Genomic DNA, 15,763 nt, shown 5'->3' with positions numbered 1-15,763 from the left:
TAACTCACTGTAACCGATTCGTGATTTCAGAATGTGATCGGTAGCTTGAAACACTTGTTCTAGAGAACCTTGTTCTGGTGCTGGATGATGGAAAGTAGACTTGTGTTCTAGGCGTAAATGGCGATCTGGAAACCTAGATTTTCCTACATACGCTATTCTGGCGGAATTCTCGTCATCTAACTCTTCAGGATCAGAGTTACTTTCTTTCTCGCTTACTTGTGCTGCTTTACGCTGTTCGTGTAACTTTATTATTTCTTTACGGATTTTCTTGTACATACTCTCCATAGCACTGATGGTCCTGTGCTTACCCTCGGCTATATTATCACTCCACCTTGTCAGGGTCCTCATTTCGACTGGATCTTTAGACGGGTAATCTTGTTCTCTTATTAGACAATTGATCAGAAACTTCAATAACATAAGCTGGATCTCAGCTTTCCTTTGTGACATGGCTTCGCCAATGCTTTCTGGATCATCCCCTGTACGGATGAAACGATATATTCTGTCTAGATCTTCTTTCATATTCGGTAGGGTGACTAGATACTCGGCCACCCTTCTTACGCGTAATGAATATAAAACCATATTATCCTCGCCTGGGACTGGATCATAGCCGCATTCATCAAGGGATTTTCTGATTTCTGCAACAGACTGGTGTCTGGGCGTACGCTGTGACGCTTGTGCATGTAATTCGGCTGACGTTAAACGCTTATGTGGCGGCGGGGTCTGAGGAGGACCTCCTCCTGCGGCCCCTAAACTAGAATCGTCGACTGATCCTCTTCGTACTAGTGTAGCGGGAAATTGAAATGTGGGCTGAACTGGCATGGCGGGCTGAACCAGGGGGGCCGTAGCAGGTACTGCAAGGGGTGCCCCGGTGTCTGGAGGAGCAGGAAGGGCCTGATTTACAGGGACTGGCGGAGCGTGAACAGGATTTGCATATTCCGGGACTGTGTCGTCCAAATAGGACGAAATAAAAATATCAGCTGCGGTCGGTTTATGACATAGCTTGGTCGGAACCAATGGTGGCGGGAAATTACTGGATGCCTCCGGGGTCGCTTTTGGCAAGCCCTCGGCAAGAAGAGGGTACATACCCTTAATAAGGGCATTCCTCCGTCTGTCTGACTGTTCAGTTTTAACTTGTTCGCCTATCTCGATTAGTTCTTTTTCTTGGGCTCGCTCTTGGGATTCTCTACTTAATTCTGACTTTCTGATTTCTTTTTCGGTTCTTTTATGAGCTTCTTTGCGCCATAACTCGATGGCATCTTTCTGTGACTGTCTGGCTTTCTTTTTCCATAAGGCCTCTTCTACTCTCATGATGCACTCGGCATCCCACGTACCTGATACGGGCCATCTATACTTTTCTTCCAACTCTTTGGTATACTCTACCCATAAATCTAGATATAATATGGCACTTATGCCATGCTTCTGATACATAAAATGACCTGGACTGTCCCTAGGCGGGACGGGAACTGCTGCTTCCAGCAGACCCTTTCTAGTTTTTAACTGACGTAACTTGGAAAACAGGGGCATGACTGAACTGTAATCTAGACACAATACAATACACAATGAACACGATACTTATTCCCCATTCATACCACGACATTAAAATACATGAAGAACATTTAAAATAACAGTTCGAACAGAATACTACCTGGAATACTGAGAACAGAACACATGAATTTTCTCGAGAACAGAACTGACTAGAACAGAGACTAGATGCACTGCTGAAACAGTACGAAACTTACCGGTCTCATAAAGAGACACGTTCAGGACCCGCATCCACCGAAGAGGACACTTCGTTTGTGAGTCTGTGTACCACCAACCCACAGACCAGAGTCAATTAGATTGACCCTGTCTAGATACCACCCCAGTAATGGTACTCACCGGGCAGCAAGAACGGAAGGCCTCGGACTGGACTGGACTGCTACGACGACGGACGACGAACTTCGGACTTTAGTTACGGGTGGACCTCCGGATACCTCGGACCTTGGACTCTCGGCTTGGGCTCTGGTCGGGACTCGCCGCGTTCCTCCACCGTCTCGTCTGGATGCTGGACCGCCTCCTCCGTCTCCTCCGTGGGCCTGAGGGATACTTGAAGCAGAAATATCTGCCGGTGCGCAGAAGAGTTCCGTCACGACTGCAGAGGGTCAGGGGGTCGGCGTGGCTTCACCGACGCGTGGGGAAAGGGCAAGTCCCTATTCGGGCGCCATTATGTGGTAAATAAATAAATAATACCCTATTTTTGAATGCATAAATGAATAACAGATAGCTCAATAAATAAGAGTCAAGATTCGAGGTAGTAGGAGTTTTGCAGGTTTAATACACCATAAGGACAGGAACGGGACAACCTGCACGGGAACAGAATGGCAAGGCCCGGCAGCTGCCGGGGGCAGAATCTGGAACGACGGATAACTTTTTAATAACAGTACATGAGCATATATACATAGCGCAAACACATAGCATTACATTGCAATAGGCGTAGCAGTGGGTGGAGCAGAAGGCGTGACGCGTAGCAGTCGCGAAAGATAAGGGTGAAAAGAGGTGTAACAGGGCGTATACATAGACATGTGATGCAAACGTAACAGAATATGTCATGAATGGGGCGGAAACCATGGAGGGGGCTACCTAAGGAGCCGGGACCTCTTACCTGATGGTGCGCGCAAACTGGCAATGACGTGTTACTAGGAGAAGCTGGGGGCTATGAACTCTGTGCTAGGAGCAGAGACTGAAGTCTGGAGAGTCAGGGCGACATGTACCTAAACCCTATCTAGTATCTGATGTTTAGGGAACATGTTGATATAAACTAGAAGTCAGGAGGGGAAAGGCTAACAGACTCTAAGACTGGAGCATGCATTATTCTACATGTAGTGCGTGATGAAGAATATTAAATGACCATTAAATGCAGTATTTCTCTTACATGGAGACGTAAAAGCTAGACAATGACGGAAACTATTGATGCGATTCAGTAGCTTAGGAATGCAGGGAAGGAGGGCTGAACTGATAACTGGAATCATAACATAGTCTTGGCAGACTCAGAGGCAGAGCCAGGCTGAACCGGGCACTGCGAGGCAGGAAGTAAGTGAAGGGTCGAGGATACAGGTGGGGGCCGTGTCGCTCCTCAGCGAGGGCTTCAGGAGACAGGAGCTGAATCTGGTGTCCGGGCCCTTTTGAGGCCTAGAAACGGGGACTTTACAATGGAATAACGTGCTCACTGAGAAACGTGGCAGCGTAGCTTTACATAGGCCTAATACTCGTATTATTCACGAGAACTGGAAACTGGCATACTAGAGGTGGACACAACTGTAATTGCGTCTTTAATCGAACATGGGGAATAACATATGCATATTAATCATGCACACATAACATATGATGGATGACACGTAGGGACACAGAACATGGCAAAATTTACTTTTCCACAGTAAGCAGAGTATATACCGGCGTATATGAAACATTTTTGACGTTGTTTACGAGGCCCAAGTAAGAAGTCTCGTAAGTCAACGCCTTCTTTAAGTAAAGTCAAGTGTTGTTTAATTTCTGCAATTGTGGATTTCTGTAGCCAATTAACGCATAGTTTTCCTTCACTGTATGTGGTGACTATCCCTGGATGTTGTCTCTGGGAGTATCTTGGATCTGGCCTATTCATTGTGAACCCTTCTGTTTTGTTCATGAATCTATCTTGACAGTTATTCCTGCCTATGGGCCAGATTAACCATTGTTTCCAATCAGGATTGGTTCTGTTGTGTTTTAAAATCTGTTTCACGTCTACCACCTCATCTGCAGTGCCATTACTGTCAGGTGTGGCCTTAGGTATGGACGGTTTATTTAAATCTTTTATCTTAGCTAAGCCAAGGCATGATGTTTGTTGAACAGTGTCATTCAAAAATATGATTTGTTCTGGTATAATGCAGGCTCTGAACAAGGCTTCTAAACCCTGCACCTGTCATTATTTTGTGCCCCAGACAGTTTTTGTCTCAATATTGTCTCTCCAAAAGTTGTACCCTAATGTAGACAGCTGAGCATAAAAGTTTGCAGAATAAATTTGTTTAGTATTGGTCAACATGTTTTTCATTCCTATCTTATTCACATTTTTTAAATAAAACGTTTCTGGGTTTGTGACATTAAAACCTGTAAAGTATGGAAATTTGTCATAAAATGTCTTAGATCTGCCTTTTGGCGGCTTTGGACAATGTTCCCATTGATTGTAAATAAAAACATTTCTAGGATTTACAGATTTGTGCAAATAATGGTGACCATAATGATTATAACAATACAGTTCTTCATAACTTGTTGAACCTTCTAGGTGTTCAAAGTCCCAATCATCAGAAAAGGTGCTTGATGAAACAAAATCACTTAAATAGACCTTGAACTGGGGTGGATTTTTCAGCAGTTCCACAGGGCCATAAATGTCATAATCAGTTGTGTCCCATGCCATACCACCAGGTATAGGAACGGCTGTGATGTTCACTGATGACAGCTCTCTTCACTCACAATGAGATGACTTGTAAGGTTGCAGGAGCAAGTTGATGATAGAGTTCTGTTATTTTTTCTTTAAATTCTTTATTTGCTGCAGTTATTTCTGGTTCACTGGGATGCTCAGAAAAGTTATCGAAGTTGATAAACTAGCCAGAGGCAGTTCTGTCAATAGTTGGTATTGCATCCGGATTTTTTGAGATCACTGGAGTTGCTTCCTCCTTAGACATGTTTGTATAGTCAAATGCTACATCATTGTAGACAGGAGTTTCTTGACGAACTGATATTTGGGTATCAAGAGGGGCAAGTTCCATGGCTGTGTTGCAAAGTCCTTCTTTTCTCACTGCAGGTTTATCAAAGGTGATAAGTCTTTCAGTTTGAACCTCTTGAATAGTAGCCAGATTTGGTCATCTGCTACTTCTTGGGAGTCCACTGGGCCTACTCTTATTATTATTTTGTTTTACTTTTTATTATTTGAAACATAAATAAACACAACATCGAACAAACAAGCAAGGCAGTACAATAATAATACAGCCATTAGGTCTGTGCTCAAGGAAGACGGGAGACACAAGATAGCAGGAGAAAAATGCTTTGAATACAGAAGAGGGGAGGGAGGCAGAGGCAGAGTTGCATATGAATAGCACAGTATATCACAGCTGGAAGGGATGTAGGTCAGGGCGACTGGGAAGGACTCGGGATAGCGGTGAACGGGGGCGTACAAATATCTCCACGGTATGAGTTCCAAGGGTTCCAAATCTTCCCCCATTTTTTGGGCCTGCCTCTTGCGATATACACTGTTTTCTCTCGAAACATGCACCAGTCCAGACTCTCTTTCCAAGCAGTCACTGTAGGCGGCCTCGGGGATCCCCACAGGGCCTACTCTTATTGACACTGTTCTGTTCTCCCTTTTTCCAGCAAGCGGCGGTAGTAACACTGATAATGTTCCAAGAATTGCTAAGACAGGTACTGCTTTTCTATAAGAAGGCCCAAATTCCTTCTTTACCACGATCTTTTCCCTGACTAGATCCCCAATATTTGGAATCCAGACAGGTCTTGCTGGGACAGGTGGTTTTTCTTCAGTGATCGTTGGGCTTTGTGTTGTGTTACTCAGACTTCTTCTCGTTTAGTTTAAGTCCTGTAAAACAGCCAAACGGTCTTTGATATCAAAGGGTTTCTGTTCCACCACTGAAGTTCGACAATCAAGATCCTGGATAAGCATTCTATTACCAAATAATAATTCATATGGAGTGATTCCCCCCAAAGAATTTCTTGGCAGATTGTTAAGACTACGTTGGACACTATTTAGGTGTCTGACCCACCCGTCACCTGAACCTATTACCTTAGCTGTTATAGATTGCTTTATGTCACGTTTTTTTCTTTCCACTACCGCATTTCCCTCAGGATGGAAGGGACTCGAAAACCGCAATGCAACGCCCAAGCTGGCCATGGCCTCCTTGTAAGCTCGAGAGCTAAACGCAGGACCCTGGTCAGAATGTAGCGTGCCGATTGTGTATGTGCCGATAAAGACTCGCAAATCTTTTATAACAGTTCTGGCGTCAGCCGAGCGCTGGGGCCACATCCAAATGAATCTTCTGCAGGAATCTACTGCGACCATGATATATTTATAGTTACCATCCCTCTGTAAGGGACCACAGTGGTCCAGGTAAACACACGCTAATGGTTTATCTGAAATTAGAAGGGGCCTCTGCGCAGGTCGTTTCACTGTAGAAACTTTCATTTTTTGGCAGATTTCACATTCTAGAACATAGTTTCTAGTTTGTTTCCTCATGCGGGCCACCAGTATCTCTGTTTTAACAATGATACTGTTGCGGAAACTCCTGCGTGTGCAGAGGCAAGCCCTTCATGTGCTGCTAAGTTTAGTCCTAGTCTATGTTCCATGTTTGGTATTGCCCTGACCCCCACTCCCGGCATTCGAGCAAAAGGAACATTGTTTGCATCAGTTATATATGAGTACTTCACTGGAAAGCCTTTCGGAAGTGTCTTACCACTGTCTTTTATTAAAGCAGTGACAGCTTGCATTGTTTCGCTGTCTATTTTCGTTTTTGAACAAGTGATTGCAGCTACGGAAGCCGTGTGCACAGCTGCCTTTGTGGCCTCATCAGCAAATGAATTCCCTTCAACGTGAACGCCATCACGCTGATGACTCAGTGTATGAATCACATGAGTCTTTTGTGGGTCTTTTGCAAAAGAACTATTTGTTCCCATAGCAGTTTATGCTTAATTGTGCCACCTATAGCGTCTTTGAAGCCGTTCTGAACCCAGTTCTGCAAGTTTTCATTGTAAGATTGGACGCAGTAATACAAATCACACACTATCAGTGTGGGGAATTCGCGATCTGTATTTTCAAGCGCCATCTTGAAAGCCTGTAGCTCAGCTCGCTGAGCTGTACAGACCCCGAGTGATTGAGTTTTAGTGACCGTAGGTCTAAACTTGCCTTCGCGCCAGCGACCTTTAACAATCGCGCACGCAGCACTGTAAGCCTGTTTACCCCCAATTGCGGGTTGTGCTGATCCGTCTGTATATATTATACAGCCATAATGTTCAAGTGGCAGAATTTCAGTCGGCAGAGGACATTCTAATTCGTATTGTAGGAATTCTTGTGTTTTTAAATATGGGTCAAAAATGTATTCAACGTCTGTTGCAGCAAGAGAATTAACCCATTGTATCCATCTCGGATGTAGAGCTTTTGCATTTGGAATGCTTGCTTTTGTCACTGCCTCCAAGGCAGGTACAAGTGTAAGGATTTTAATGCGTTTACCCTGTGCAAGGGCTCTTTCTTTTGCTACAGCAGTCTGAACCGCTGTCAGTATCTTTTCTGTTGAAGTGAATTTCATTTCAGCTTGTGTGTACAAGTGTGACTCGTATGCTATTGGTACCGTCTCATCTTCGTTAAAGGTTAGGTATGTGAATCCGCATCTCCCTGGGATGATTCGGATCACTAGGTTGCACACGTTGTCGCGTGTTTGTAACTGTGTTTTTGCTAACATGTCTGTTTGCACTGAACGCAACATTTCTGTGTGTGTTTGTGTCCAATTAGTAGGTTTGAAATCAGGTTTGATTAGTTCGTAGAGAGGTTTAACCCTTTCTGCGTGATTTAAAACATAAGTTCTTCCAAAATTCAGGAAACCTAGAATTGACTGTAAGTTTTTCATCGTTTTTGGAGGATGGAGCAGCGCACATTTCTCTAAAAGTTTGCTGCCAGGCTTTTGCCTTCACTTGATAACTCATATCCCAAAAATAGGACGTTGAGGTGGGCAATTTGTGATTTCGTAAAATTGAATTTGTACCCTTCAGAAGCGAATCCAAGTATTATGGTGTTCACTCTTTTCAAGTGTACGTCCAAATCATCATCTGTAAGATAGATGTCATCGACATAGGACAATGCCTCATCATCGTACATTTGTAGTAACTCCGTTACTCTTAGTGAAAATAACCCTGGACTATTCTTGAATCCCTGGGGGAGACGGCAAAATTGTCAATGTGTCTCCATTATGGAGAAAGCGGTCAAATACCTGCTTTCTGGTGCAATGTTTTGACAAAAGAAACCATTTGAGATATCTAATGTAGTTTTATATTTTTTGCGCACAATGTTATTCATCAGTGCTGCACTATGTGCATTTTGTACTGCAAAAGTTTTGCAACAAGGGTTTAGATGTCTGTAATCCAAAACTAGATGATATGAATTGTCTGGTTTGGAGACAGGAAACAAAGGATTGTTCATTGATGGGGTGGACGCTCCTTCTCATTTACTGCTGCAAAATTGTGGAACTCCCTCCCCCATGCCTTGCGCGGGAACAACAATCTGTTGGCCTTCCGTAAGCTTCTAAAGACCCACCTGTTTGGAATGCTTGCATAGCTTTGCGGACTGACTCCACTCTGCTCTTCTTTTCCTCAGCGCTACGAGGCCTCCGAGTAGTTAGGCGCTATAGAAATATTTTTCATATCATATCATGTTTCAATCACCCCTTGATATTCAAGTTGATTTAAAACCTCCCTGACCTGTTTTTTAGCTTCCTGTTTTACAGGATATTGCCTTTGCATTGTTGGTTGAGTTTTCAACTGGATTTTATGGTGAGGGGAATCCTCATCATATCCTACATGATTTTTGTATAATGCTGGGGCCTGGGCCACAGCCCATTTCCTGGCATATGTGTATTTTTTATGAATTGGAATGTGATTTGAGAAGGCTGGCATAATTATATCTTCGCCATGTGGGCACTCCCTGACAAATTCAGGTGGCCAGTCTTGTTCAGCTAGAAGGATGACATAACCTTTAGAGAGCTTCTCCCAAAAGAGTGCTCTAATTTTTCTTGGTTTGACACCCTCCATCCGGAGTGTTACTTCATATAACGTATGTGGTACACTAACCCTGGTATCTGCAGTTTCAACTTGGATGCTTTCATTCAAGTCCACTGTCTCCAGATGATCCTTCAGGATCTTGCGAGCTATGGTTACCTCTGCTGCGCTGTCTAGCATTGTTTGGGCCCACTCCCCGTTCTTGAGTTGTGTCCTCAAGATCCTCAGCATGTCTGATCTTTAGACTTGCTACCTTCTTTTTGGTGAATTGAGTTTTCTTATTTTTTGGAACGTGTTGTTAGTCTTTAGACTTCACTCGTTCTTCTTTTTGTTCTGAACGTCCTCTTCTTTCGGATTTCTGCGAGGAAGTCTGAAAGGTACGAGAGGAACGTGTATCATTATCTTGATATCTATCAGGTTTTCTCAAATTATCCCTATTTCTAAGGTTGTATCTTTTTTCTGGGCTCCTGTTGAGGAGCCCTTCCTCTGGACTGTGAACGCTTCTCTCTAGGAAGTGTCTGTTTGGTGTTTTCCCACTTCTTTGGAGTAGTGAGATTATTTCTAATAGAAACTTTTTCAGGAATTTCAGTTAGTTGGGGTTTTAATGGTTTCCCACCCAAACTATCTCTACCTGTGGTGTATAGCTGGCTAGTAACAGCCATGTGGCTCCTGGTCTACCTAGTGGACCGAGCCTGGTAATGTAATTTTGATGTTGTAGGGCGCCATTAAACCAGAGCTGATGCTTTTGGTAAGTTAGTGGAATTTCAACGTCCTCGAAAGGAACGTATTCTGTTGGTGGTTCCTCTAATTTATAGTAGTGGAACTCGTGTGTTGTTGCTTTTGCTGCAGGAAACAGAATCCATGAATAGAATACCTCTGTCTGCCGATATTCATGTGCCTCTATTACAAATATTACTTTACCCCCGCTTGGTGATATCCCATTTTCTATAAGTTTTATAGTAATGGCTTTCCTTGTATTTGCCGGGATGAGTATAGCATCCGGGTCATTTTGTTGGAGACTTGTGTCGTCTAAAAGTGCCTGATCTGCTGCTGCAGCTCTATCCCTTTCGTCTTCACTTTCCGTCATTTTGTTGACCGAAAGTTTGCAGAGCAAGTTTCAAGGAAACAAAGATTAGGTGCACAATATTTTGGAACACTGTATCCTTCAACGTTCAACAAACTAAAAACTAATACATAGGATTTTTTTCCCGTCCTACTTAGTTTAAAGCGGATATTTTATCCTTTAACCCACTCCAGACGTCTATTGGAGTATTTTACGGGAAAAAGGGGTCTGTGTGAAAAGCACGACTGAGTTACTCTAGTATCTAGCTTTAAATTATCGCCTTACCAAACATTGGGCGCCATGTAGTGTAGTTCCTATATTCCCAATAGGCTCTGCACATTGGAATAGTGTATCCTGAAGTTTAGACGTAGGACTGAAGTCGACTAGGTCTCTACCGAATATACTAGACTTAATTGTGTGTGTTCCAGCTAGCTCAGAGGTCACTAGAAACGTTCTCGAATGAACAAGAAGGGATTAGTTTCTGACAGCCGCTTAAAACATGACAACTTTGTTTCCCAAGAATAAGAAATATATCTCTAGAGTTGCGGAAACAAAAGATAGTTATTTCACTCAGTCAATCGTGCATGCTTCGTTTCGCCAGAGGTGCAGAGAAACAGAGAGACGGACTTTTTCAATAAAATATATTTATTGAACAGTCTTCTTTCTCAAGCATAAGAAATGAACTTCTGCAATCGTAATACTTGCGGTAAAGTACAAAGCGTACAGTACGAAGAGTATTATAAAATAATATTGTAAAAGCATGATATGGTTTCTAAGCCATAAAATATCTAAAATGCATCAAATACATACAGTGATAAATAATGACTAAAAGTACTCAACTGGTGCTTCTAAAATACGCCTACCCTGGTGTACCTAACCTAGGTCTAGTACAAGGGAAGAAGTAAGTAAGGTGTAGCCTAGTTTTAGTATTCTTTGCCAATAATCTAATCAAGGGTAGCCTGGAAACACTGGAGCTGGATTTCTCGGCAGGAGAAAGTACAGCGTCTCTCAGTGCGTCAGCTGGAGGGTCGGCTTCCTTCGGCACTTGCTGCAGCAGGGCGCGACGGGCAAGTAGATAGGCGAACTGCTCCAAACCACCATGTGTTTGTTTGGACAAGTGTGGGCATATTTATACCTTGAAGGTGCCGAGTTTGACGTAAGATTGGACATATTAACGTCATTAGAGACTTAATTCTCTGAAAACTCCATGAGTTCTTGGATAAATTATTATTCATGCAGGGGGACGTCCCTGACTGTTTCCAAGAAATCGTTGTAGATTTTTGGAACTAGTGGAAGTAGCCAAGCCGTATTAGGACTACTTGAACTACGTCTTAATATGGTTATGATTTCTATGCCTATATAAGGATACGATATTTTATACCTATATAAGGGCATGATTTGGGAAAATTACACTAGGGTCCTAAAACGCTATACAACAACTCCAGCATCTGAGATATGGCCATGAGCCTTATCTGATCATGCAGCAGTGTCCCTCTCTATTGCGCTTCTCCCAGTAAGTTGCCCCACCGGGCCATGGAGGATGCGGGAAACCATTCCTCATAGACCAGAGGTATTGACCCAGACAGACAAAGCAATATTCACCATCTTAGAAATGAATGACAACCTGACACCTCTATCACTACACCGTGGAAGGCTTTAAAGGCTGTAATAAGAGAAGAATTGGCAATGGTTTCTGTTGCAGACGATAAGCTCTGTAAGGAAAAGAGAGACCACTTGTCTTAACAAGTGAGAGAGCTTGAGCACATTCACCAATCCACAGGCGCTCCGAGAGTATGGAGGCAATTTGAGGCAGCCCATTCCCAGTTGGCGGGTATCTACCTAGATAAAGCTGAATACGCAGCACTTCGTCTCCGACACTTTTTTTACGTGTAGGGGAGACAAAAGCGGTCGACTTTTAACCAACAGATAGAGAATTCAAAGACAAGCAGCAGGGAGTACACGCTCTTCAGGGACCCAAATGGCACTGAGTTAGTGGAGAAGATCCACATATCTTCCACTTTAGAGCTTTATTTGGGGCAAACCCACGATTTGGAGTATCCAACCGAATATCTTCAGGGGCAGACATGATGCGGCTTTCCTCGGAGTAAGCAGCCTCCTTAGACTTCCTAATCCGAAATACGGAGATTATTTCCGCCATCTCCCGCCAGAAACCCTTGAAGTCACCGGAACCCGATGGATACCAGGCTCTCTTTTAAAAAACATTTTGCCACATCCTGGCTCCAATCTTGACCCAGTTCTTCAACTCAATTTCAGGCCCGAATCGATCTCATCTTCAATGTTGACAACAGCTATAGTGGTTTTCCCTAGCTAGGGAAGGATAAACAACAATGCAATTCATATCATCCAATATCCCTCCTCAATGTCGATATTAAACATTTTACTAGTATTTAGGGTTGAGGCATTATGCCTCCCGGCTAAGCCACTGGATTTCTTCTTCTCTCAATAGGTTCTGTTCCTCTGGTAACACTTCCTTTCTTTTCATGTCCTTACGAGGAAATAGCAGAGACTTGCATTTCTCGATTGCTGCTCCCCATATATGTCTGTAGTGGGTGTGTTTGTAGATCTCTATATCTATATACAATATATATACAATATATATATATATATATATATGCCAGTTTATTACCTTACGGATTGATTTGCTACAAAATCCCTCTTTTGTTCCGACTGCCGCCTGTAGCCCTTTTACTACGTTTTCTATGAACACTTCTAGTCTCAGCATTTGAGGTCACGTACAACTGCACTTGTGCTTGGTGGTTTCTTTCGCTTGAACCCTTACCCTTAGTATGTTACCCTGTTGATTGTTGGTTTCCACTCAGTGGCGGACATTGCATCGTTTCTGTTTTACTGTACTTCTACATATCTCTATGTTGCCATATCAGTACTTTGTACCATTTTTTCCCATCAATCTCTGGACAGTGATGTGCATCATCCTTAGAGTCTAATATAGGATGTTCAAATAATGTCGCAGGATTCACTATATGACACTTCACAACCTTCAAAGACGCTAGTGACAGTATCACCTCATAGCTTGCCATTCTTCATGTAGTTAGAGTAGTCTTAGCCTTCTGAATGATAGGAAACACTGATGCTCTGCATAGAGTGTCAATGGTGCCCACATAACAATGTTTGTGCTCTTCTGCACTGCAAAGGCTGCAGTGGTGAGAGCTTACTTTCAAAGATTGTGTCCACTCATTACTGAATTCAACAGTCCACTAAAATAAGCAATGGGTTGTGTCCTAAAGGATATTTCTGCTTAAGGACAGCTGTCATCACTTGACCATTGCAATGACAGAAGGGATAAAACTCCTTGGTGTAATCAGGAGTTCCCAAAACTGGGGCATTTGTTATCTCCGACTTTAATTTTTGAAAAGTCTCTCTCATCTCTGGTGTCCATGTTATCTTGTCATTTCTGTCTTTTGCTTAGTTGATAGAAGCGAGCAAAGGCGTTAATAAAGTGCTGTAAGCAAAAACCCAGTCATACATGATTACAGAGGCCAAGAAACTTTTGCATTCCGTTTCTAGCTCAGTCACTTGACGTATGGATGCTGCTCTTTCAGGGGTTACTCGTCGATCAGAATCTGACAGTAATTGTCCCAAATAATGGACTTCCTTCTGACTATACGGGACTTTGTCTCTCTCTACTTTGTATCCTCTCCGAGCAAGAGTCATTAGAAGATATAGGATATCTTTTTTTGCACTTCGGCTGTCTGTGACTACAGATTTATATGTCATCGACATACTGCAACAATGTACTGTCACACTGGAAATTTGACAAATCATTTTTCACCACTCCTTTAAAATGCTAGGGTACTCTCAATACCCTTGAGGCAATCGAGAATGCAAATACTGAGTACTGAAATCGGAGAACGCTGTCAAGTAATGGCTGAATGGATGAACAGGGAGGAGCAGAGTGCTGAAACATTTCGAACACTCACTTCCAGTCAGGGGGTGAATGTTTGACAATGTTCAGCATACCATCCATCATATTTTTGTATTGCTATAGTCACCCTAGTAGTAGCATGGGTATGTCCAGACATGGGCCCCGTGCTACTTTATTCAAGCTAGCCTGGCTGATATGGGGTGATATCCCAAAACCGGTCCCAGGATGCTTGCTTTCCGGTTCAGGGAGGACCTGGCCTGACAGTTCGGGCTGGACTGTTCCCATGGGGAGCAGGATCAAGTCTGATTTGCATATGGCTGGGTCCAAACTGGGGTGGCAAGGTGAGCAGAAAAACAATCAATTTTACCCAGATCTGTGACTGGGGTTGAATGTTTGACAATGTTTAGCACTCCGTCCATCAATCACTCAATCAAGACATTTGTAAAGCGCACTACTTACCTGTGAAGGTCTCAAGACGCAAGGGGGCGAGGGGTTTGGGGGGGGAGCTGCTACAGCTTGAATAGCCAGGCCTTGAGGAGTCTTCTGAAGGTTAGCAGGTCCAGGGTCTGCCGAAGGAGGATGAGGAGGGTGTTCCAGGCTTTGGCAGAGAGGTGGGAGAACGATCTGCCACCGGATGTCGCTCTTCGGAATGCAAGGAACTGTGGCGAGGGCAAGGTCGGCGGAGCAGAGCTGGCAGTTGGGGGTGTAGAATCTGAGTCGTCTGTTAAGGTATGCTGGTCCGGTGTCATGTAGTGCCTTGTGTGCGTGGGTGAGGTGCTTGAAGGTGATCCTTTTGTTGACGGGGAGCCAGTGCAGGTCTCTCAGGTGGGGTGTGTTGTGGCTGCAGCGAGGGATGTTGAGGATCAGGTGAGCAGAGGCGTTTTGAATGCACTGGAGTCATTTCAGGAGCTTGGCCGAGGCTCCTGCGTAGAGGGCATTTCTGTAGTCTAGCCTGCTGCTGACTAGGGCCTGGGTGACAGTTCTTCTTGTTTCGGTGGGGATCCACCTGTAGATCTTGCAGACAATGCGGAGGGTGTTGAAGCAGGACGAGACGGCGTTGACCTGCTTTGTCATGGTGAGAGTAGAGTCGAGGATGAACCCTAGGTTGCGTGCGTGGTCGGTGGGTGTTAGAGCTATTCCCAGTGCAGTCGGCCACCAGGAGTTGTCCCAAGCCGAGGGGGTGGGGTTGAGGATGAGGACTTCCGTCTTGTCCGAGTTTAGCTTCAGTTGGCTGTTCATCATCCACTCAACGACTGCTTTCATTTCATCACCTTTTTGTGTTGCTACAGCTTTTTTGACAATTAACATTGGGCACAGCTTAAATCTTACACTGCTCAGTTGCTCATACCTTTTAACTCTTTAGGACCCAGCACTATCCATGCACGAGTATAACAGAGGAAATGGAGGAAACACTAATTTGATTCAAGTGACTTTGGGCTCCACTGTCTTGACAAGATTTATTGACTGCGTAAACATGCAGTTAACACTCCAAGACTTTAAAATAATAATGTGGAAGTTAGCTGAAATGAAAAGATTTGGCTTCATATGCAGCAGGATTTGGGAAATAAACCAGAAACTCGATACAAACTATGTTTTGCTTGAAACTAATAACATTGTAGTGGTGTGGCTGCCCCAGACTCCTAACTAGAATTATCTTGTTTCGTGAGTTGCCTTGAAGGTCAGTTCAACACCAAATGCAAAGCCAATTTTTAGAGAAGGATCCACCTCTAAACAATCCAGCCTGCTCTTTTGTCTGTTTTTTGTTTGCAGACTAATCAGAAAAATTTTAACGGAAAGGGAACATCAGACTCCTGCGACTGGAGGCAGAAAGTCTAGATAATCTTTATCAAGGTATACCCCCTCCTCTGTCCAGATCGGGCTACTTCATAGGCTGTGTACTGCCCAGCACAAAAGCCAAATCTTAGTTCTACTTGCTGGTTATGTCCATGGTCGGATTTCAATTAAACGTTCTGGGGGCTCAAATTGCCTAACGCAAAGGTAACTCCCACCCTACC

The sequence above is a fragment of the Lissotriton helveticus genome, chromosome 3_1, assembly GCF_964261635.1.
Source record: "Lissotriton helveticus chromosome 3_1, aLisHel1.1, whole genome shotgun sequence".
Taxonomy (NCBI): domain Eukaryota; kingdom Metazoa; phylum Chordata; class Amphibia; order Caudata; family Salamandridae; genus Lissotriton; species Lissotriton helveticus.
This window is presented reverse-complemented; position numbering follows the sequence as displayed.